Here is a 7,723-nt window from a genome sequence, read left to right as displayed (position 1 = left end):
CCTACTGTGTACATGGTGTACCAAGTGGTGGTTTTGCCCCCCGGAAGTCGGCCATATTTAAAACTTACCAACAATTTTTAAGGTAACTTTCTGTGGCAGTTAGTGTATATTTGGCTTATAAATCTCACCAGCAGAAAACTTCTAAAGGTATGAAATTGTGTGTGTGTGTGTGTGTGTGTGTGTGTGTGTGAGCCAGGTTGAAAGATTACCTTAATTCAATATGCCTAACCTCCTTTTTAGATGCGTGATGCTGAGAAAAATACTTTCAGATAAAGCTTTTCATGTTCGTCCTCTGCCAGAATAAAGGGCTTTTTCAGGGTTAATTTTACATCATAAGAAATAACTAACGTCTGTGCTCAAAGATAATTCATCTGCCTGTGTTTTTTCTGTCTTACTTACTAAAATACTGTTGAATATGTAAATTAAAATTTACATATAGATGTTCATAGATGAGTAAACAACTTCTATGGAGTTTGAAATCCTGAGTTGAAAAGATTACTTAATCATTAATATTTAATATAAATTTTATTATGATGTCTTTTAAGACTCCTCCACGTGCAGACACGCTAGTGTGATGAGTTGGGTGACTAAACGCAAATTTTTCTTCTAAAACGACAGCAAAACAGGCAGTCTAATGCCATTTTCAAAGTACCACACCACATTCCTAGAAATCTGTGCTACTTACTGGCTCGCTGGTACTGTACAATGCTTGATAAAGTGTGCAAAGTGAAAAAAAGGTGTGAGGTATTTGCATGCCCCCTCAATTTTTAAAATATACTATTCCTGAAATTTTGAAACACCTACATTTTTAATCCTATGTGTCGAAGAGATAATATCATAAAACTAGTTCTGGGATGTCAGCTTGATAGGGAAATAGTTCACCACTTCAGAAACCCAAGTTTGTATCCTACTTGGAGTTCTGCCAGCTTCCCATTGCAGAAAACGTTAATGGAAGTTGTATATAAAGAAACAAGGAAATAAATTTCTATTGTTTTGTATTATTTTTAGCTAGGTAGATTTTTTATAAACACATTTATCAGCTTAATTGATAGGCTGCTTTTTCAATATAGAAATAACACTTCTGACACAAACGGATTGTTTATTGTTAACGGAGAAACTCTATGCCGCTTGGAGAAAAGCTTCCCTCTCACTTTTGTTACCCCAGAGCAAGTGGAGTCTTTTCGCAAAATTTAAATATTTGTATATTTTTACCTTAAATGCTTTTAGGTAAAGTTCTGCATTTACAAATTAACTCACATCTGCTGGAAAAAAAAAGTGTTTGGAAAAGTTTTCTTCCTTTCCTCTCAGTAAAGTGCTGCAGAGTTTACTTGGTAATACTTCATGTTTAGGGAGTGTTTAATGAAATTATTATTACGCTATTTCACCAGAGTTGAGATCCCAAAGCTCTCTACCCTTGGTTTTAATGAATAAGATCATCTCGGGCTTAGCTCCTTAAACAAATTGTGTTAACCTTAACCTTCAATATTTGGAGATGAATAATTGTAATATTTGTTTTGCGTTTTCTTGCCCTCCCCCCATATGCTAAGACCAAGAGGTTGTAGAGTTGTCCAATTTTTATAATGCTTTTTTTATACCACCTCAGAAGGCATTTGCTCCTATCTCGGGTTTACTATTTAGTATAAAGAGTTCCGATTTGGGTATATTTAAGAAAGACTCAGCTGTCAAAAGCAAAGAAACTGGGAATGGTGTTTTGACAACCATATAGTGTTAAAGGAAATACTGTAGTCTGAATAAAATTGCTTATGTTCTCCAAAACAAGAGTAACATAAAAACACTTTATTTATATGGAAAAGCAAAAGCAGAAATAAATTCCAAAGGTTTCCCTTTCTTTAAGAAATTCTGAGAGAACTGCAGTCGCCATCTGTTAAGGGTTGGGAATTGAGCAAGAAGCCACATTTAAACGGAAAAAGAAAAGACCAGGAAAGTCTGTGTCTTCCATCCACCCCTTCTCCCTCCCACCACCCAGGTCAGCACTTCCCAGGTCTGCACCGCCCCCCCGCCCCCCGCTCCCCGCTCCCCGCTCACCCTAGTTAGACTGGCCGAGAAGAGTCCATCAGGACCCTCCAGGCTTCCTCGCCCTTCCCGCCCCCGTGGGCCTGTTAACCCGGAGCAGGTTTGGGAAGGGAAATGTGGCTAATATCTCTAACAGCTGTCAGAGGAGGGACCTTCCTTCAAAGGGACTAGACTGGGATCCCCACAAGTTCCCCATTAGTCTTGCAGGCCAGCAATTTGATAAGGAGCCTGGACCTCTGCTGCAAGTTGCCACTGTGTTGGAAGGGGCCGGTGTCTGGTTGTGCCGAGGGGCCCTCGCTTCGCAATCGCTGCGGGCCGCCGCCCACGGAGCAGGGCTGGTGCGGACGTGCGAGCGCCCCGAGGCGGGGAGGAGGCTGAGCCGGGGGCAAGGGCAGCGGGCGTGGGCGGGCTCCCCTCCTCCGGAGTCGGCTGCCCCCTGCTCTCCCCTGGCCTTCCCTTCGCGTGATGTTAGAGGTAGACCAACGTGCTTCCAATTGATGGCGGGGTGGGGGGTGGAAAGGGGCACCTCACAGTCGCAGCAATCAACTCGGGGTGTCGCACGCGTCGTCGAGCTCCCTCCGTTGGGCCGGGGCTGGGAGGAAGCCGCGGTGCGCGGGGAGGGGGACACGCAGGGCTGCTGGGGAGGCCGGTCAGGCTGCGAGGAGAACGGAGACCGTCGGGGCAGTGTTTGAAGGGAGGTTTTAATATTAATAGTTTCAGTGTAGAGACAGAAGGGAGATTGCGTCTCCGGCTCCTCGGGGCAGACTCTGGGTGACAGCGATGATGGATGACCCAGCGGAGCCCAACAGCTCCTCCCCTCCAGCCCCCACAGTGTCAAAGCTACTTCAGTTGAAGCTTTGGAAATAAAATAAATAAACAGCATCCCCCCCTTACTTTTCGTACACCTCCATTCCCACCCCCGCCCCCGCTTCTCGACATCGATTTATAGATCATTATGAATCAATTACTGCTCTCAATACTTTCCCATTGGCTTACATAAAACAGTCAAAAGATGAAAACATGGGGTTCGGTGGGTATTTTCCCCCTGACAGGAAGAATCGCAAAATCCATTATCTCATCATCAGAGGCACCGAGTGTAGAGAAAGGAAGGGGTTGCTCAGTAAATAACTGGGGGGGGGGGGTCACCCAGCTGCTGCCTTTGTTCAGATGGGTTTGGTTTGTTGTTTGTTTGGGGTTTTTTTGAAAGGGGGAACCCGCGTGAGAATGAGATGCCTACAGGTTTTGTAACCTAATTATTTAACTCCTTTGGAGGAACCTATTTGAATGTGTGTCTCGGCAAACATCAGATGTTGTTGGTAGTGAGGTCGCACATGGGAAAAGGTGTGGAGGAATGGGTCCGTCTGGAGGGCGGATTTTCACTTTGTTGTGAGCAACTGTGGGAGGCTTTGCTGCGGGGAAGGGGGATTCTCCCACCCGCCACGCCCTCCTCTCTCCCCGCGGTGGGCTGTTTTTGTCGTTGGAACTGGTTTGAAGCTGGGACTGGCCGCCCCCAGCCGCCCCCACCCCCACCTCGGCCGCCCCGAGGCTTTTCTTCCCTCTCCTGCCCCTTCGCGGCGGTGCTCGAGGTTCTCTAGGTGTTTCTATGACTACATTGTGTGTGTGGGAGGGTCAGATGTGGGGGTTGCCCGCGAGAGGGCCGTTCCTGGGCGATCATTTATCAATGTCACCCACATAATGATTCTCTCTGCAGCCTCCTATTGATGAGGATAATTACATTAGCTCAGAGTGACTGATCAATGAAAAACCACCACACAAAAACTTCTTTACTCCTCTATAAGACCAAAAACCGATACAGAAATAACATAGAAAGCCTGATTTTCTTTCCCTTTCCTATCCACCAATAGATGCTGCCCCCCCTCCCCCAAAAAGGACTGGGAGTAAAGTAAGAAAATAGACCCAGGTTTCTTTCGTTTAAAGGAGGATGCAATTTTGCCCGTGAATGCATTTTCTCAAAATGCGTTGGCTTCATTTCTCCTTTGCTAAAGAATATCAGCGGATTTGCTAATGTGAGTTGCTTCTAGACTGGTCTGTGGTTTTCCGTTCTTTTTATTTCTTTCCTCCCCTTTGGGTATTTTTTTTTTCTGCTTCAAAAAAAGAGACAATTCTTTTATAAATAACTGGAAAAGGAAATTACTCCAGGTCCTCTCTCTCTCTCTCTCTTTTTTGTTTAGCCTTTGCTTAAGTCGGGTTATCTTTTGTCTTTATCACTTCATAAAGTAACGCAATTAAAGATGTGATGTTGCATGGGTGTAAAGGGTGGATCCATAATACGGAGACATGCTACGCTGTATTCTCGCCTGAAAGTTTGCAGCTAAATTACGATTTCGCCTTTCCTAGACTTAAAAATCAATATTTTCTCAATTAAAGAGAATTTTAATGCTTTACTTGCGAGTTGTTAAAGGCGCTGTAAATTTTATTGTAATGCTTCTTGGCTTCGGAGTAGATGCAGGAGACCGGTTGATTCTCGTGGTCTTTTTCCTCTCAGAGAACCTAGTCCAGGAACATCCAGTGTGTCAGATCAAATCCCAGCAACAAAGGTAAGGAGTGTTCCGAGATGGACGGGGCAAAGGGTGGGGAGCCCGCCAGGGGAGCCCTCCAGCGCCAGAGGCCATTGTCTTGTATATTTTCACCTCTCTGTGTCCCGCCTCCTGAAAGTGACAGAAGTGTCCATTTTACTCCAATCTTTCTCAAAGAGGAGCACATTCGACTCCCATCTGCTCTGTGACCGCCAGAAAAGCAGCAGCATTTGAGGGAGCATTCTAGACTCTTTCTAGCATCCCCCCTTTTCTCTTTGCTCTCCTTATTTTGCCAAAATTTAACTCTGAACTCTTTCACAAATTCTGCCATATTTTACATGTGTTCTGACCTCTATGTCAGAACTCATTTCCCCACCCTCAAGAGCGCTCACTGTTTACAGATGTTTTCTCCTTGCACACGTCCCACCTAGTAAAAGTTCCCGCAGAGAATTAACTGTGGTGTGTTAATAGCCCAGGTCTGCTACTGCTCTCTCCTGCAAAGCTGAAATCTGGGAAGGTGGAGAATGGCATTGAACTAACATTGGGGAGCTGCTCTAGGCCTATGGAAGCCCAGACCTGAGAATTCCAGGCCCGGGGATTTGGTGGGAAGGTGGTGAAACTTTCAGGTTGTAAGGCAGAGAGGAAGATAAGAAAATGAGGCTAGAATGGAACCTAATAAGAGGAGAATGGGCTAAGGCAGAAAAAGCCTTTGGGACCTCTTTGTAATTTAAAAAGAAATAATAACGAAGGGAAATCGAATATCTAAGGTTTACTTGTTTTTTTTTTTTAAAACCTAATGTCTGCTTAGGAACAAGTCCTCAAAGATGACAGGAAGGGCCTGAGTTTCCAAATAGAACTGCTCAAAAAGTTCCTTTGCAGTTCCCCCGTCAGTTAATTTGCTGGGAATGTGAAGACTGGGGAGAGGGCTATGTGTGTGGTGTACCAAAGGCTTGAGTAAGAGTATGATGGGAAGGGGCACCTAGATATAATGAGGCTGCTGTTTTCAGCTGAATAGAGAAGTGGGGAATGGAGAAAAAGCCGCACAACACTACAGTACACTTTAAAATTATTCACACCTACCTGCCTTTTCCCCTTTAACCACACTATCAAATATTATACATAGGTGGGGGAAATTTCTAGTTCATCATCTTTTGTCTGTAGCCCCACCTACCTGATCCCCCTTTGCTTAGATGCCTGACATGTAAGCCTAGACTCTGGCCTTTTTATCAAGTGAGTGGGGCTTTGTTAATGTATTTGTACTTTTCAGCTTTCAGTGTAAGTTTCTGGCTTTGTAGGAAGGAGGGGGTGCAAGAACGAGGGGGAGGGGAGCAGAACACAAAGACTATCTAGTTCTCACCAAGCAGGTTTCAAAATAGGAACTTAATGGGTAGGAAAGAAATGAAAGAATGGAAAAAAAAATAAAGGGAGGGGTGAGAATTGCCTATCACAACAGGTTTGCTTGTCTGGGAGAGAGGTGATCCTGCGAATATTTTTCCCTTTGAGGATTCTGTTTTCTTCATATTGAAACATTTTCAAGTTTTAATCCTTTAGCAGACAAAACCTCAATATAAATATGACATGGGCCACTGGCAAAAAAACCGAACTTAAACTCAATGCTGAGAGGAGGGGGTAGGGTGGGGGGAAGAGAGCCCTTTCTGATTAATAACTAGCAGGGTAATGTTGAGGGCTTTTTCTGCCCGATTGCCTTTTTGAATTAGAGCCGATTTCTTCACACTTCAATAGTGCCTGTCTCCTTTAAAATGACTGGCAGATTTGTTTCTCTTTTTTCTCTCCCTGAGACTTAATGATGTAAATTTTCTAATTAGTTAAATCATATTGCTTAAAGGCCTAATATTTACCGTGTAAGAAATGATCATCCTGATTTGGACCTCTTGAAATATTCTGAGAAATAACATTTGGCTTTTAGGTTGAGGGATGAGAGAGGAGGAAGCTGTGTTAAGGGAAGCAGTTGAGAGGAGAGAAGGCACAGACCCCGGCAACATGTTAAATTAATAGTTGGAAGTTGGGCTGGGCTCACACCCCAAGTCCGCTTTTATTTTTCAATCAGCGAAGATTTAATTGGCAGCCCTCAGGCCGGGCGATCTGATATTTTCTCATTAGTTTCCCATCACTAATCTTGAGTGTTAGATTGGCTTAAAGGTTGTCAACATTTGACCAATTTTATTTAAGGAAAAAAAAAATCACGCATTATGGCTCCGGGATGTGAGATCTGCAAATAAATCCTGCTTGGATCAGCGGAACTAACAGGCGAAAAAAATGTTGACTATTCATCGTCGCATTTAATAAGTTGCATTAATGTATATCTCAAAGCCAGGGAGGGAGATTATACAGGAGCTGCGTAGATGCAGATGAAAAGAGGTTGATGGGGAGGGGGTTCAAGTAAGCGAGGTGGGTAGGGAAAGCGAGGTGTGGGTGCATTTCGAACAGAGGGTAAATAACCCACATGGAATAGCTGTTGAGGGTTTAGGACCTACAATCCCTCCTCCCCTTCCTTTTGCAGCTGCGTGAAACTGCAAAGCCGGTCTCGAAGCTCTGAGCGACTCGGCTGTCTCGTCCACATGTAACATCAGAGCGCCCCCTGCTGGCGAGCGGAGTAGACCGCTGCGGGTCACCCCCTGCGAAGTAAACCGTGTTTTTCTGCGCCCCTGCCCCCCATCACCCTGACGCCCTTCCACCACCCGCACCTCGGTTCTGCAGCAAAAGCCCGCGGCAGGGGAATAGCTTGCCAAGGCTGAACATTTAAATGACTAAATGATTAAAAAAACTAATAATAAAATACGAAGGGACCCCAACCGTCACTTGGCCTCGGGGGAATAAACTATCAAATGACTAAGAAAGGGACACATTTTCTTTCTCTAAATTCTTTTCTGCTCTGGGTTTTTGCTGTGATTTGTTTGTTTGTTCCTGCCACACTGTAGATTCCGAGTCTAAGGAAATGTTTTTAATAGATGCTGTAGAAGTTTTTAAAAAAATGGATATCTGATGAGGAAAGAGGCTAATACAAAACAGTGTTTTGCAGCTTCGCAAAACAAAACTCCCGAGGAACTATTTCAGTAAAGTGCCGAAGAATCGCTTTCGGAATTCAGTTCCTCGTCTTGAACGACACTTTCCTACACCGCAAAGAAATACTG

At 44.4% G+C, this 7,723-nt stretch overlaps 1 long non-coding RNA gene across 1 annotated transcript; it reads left to right on the top strand.

Annotated features, from left to right (window-relative positions):
• The first annotated feature begins 3,837 nt into the window (after positions 1 to 3,837).
• Positions 3,838 to 7,496, top strand: LOC130542514 (uncharacterized). The gene is made up of 3 exons (XR_008957131.1): positions 3,838 to 4,061; positions 4,541 to 4,592; positions 7,093 to 7,496. It is a non-coding gene; the product is annotated as an uncharacterized LOC130542514 (long non-coding RNA).
• The last annotated feature ends 227 nt before the right edge of the window (positions 7,497 to 7,723 follow it).

Source organism: Ursus arctos, unplaced genomic scaffold (assembly GCF_023065955.2).
Source record: "Ursus arctos isolate Adak ecotype North America unplaced genomic scaffold, UrsArc2.0 scaffold_36, whole genome shotgun sequence".
NCBI classification, from domain to species: domain Eukaryota; kingdom Metazoa; phylum Chordata; class Mammalia; order Carnivora; family Ursidae; genus Ursus; species Ursus arctos.
The sequence above is the reverse complement of the archived record's forward strand: the minus strand, read 5'-3'. Positions and strand labels throughout refer to the sequence as shown.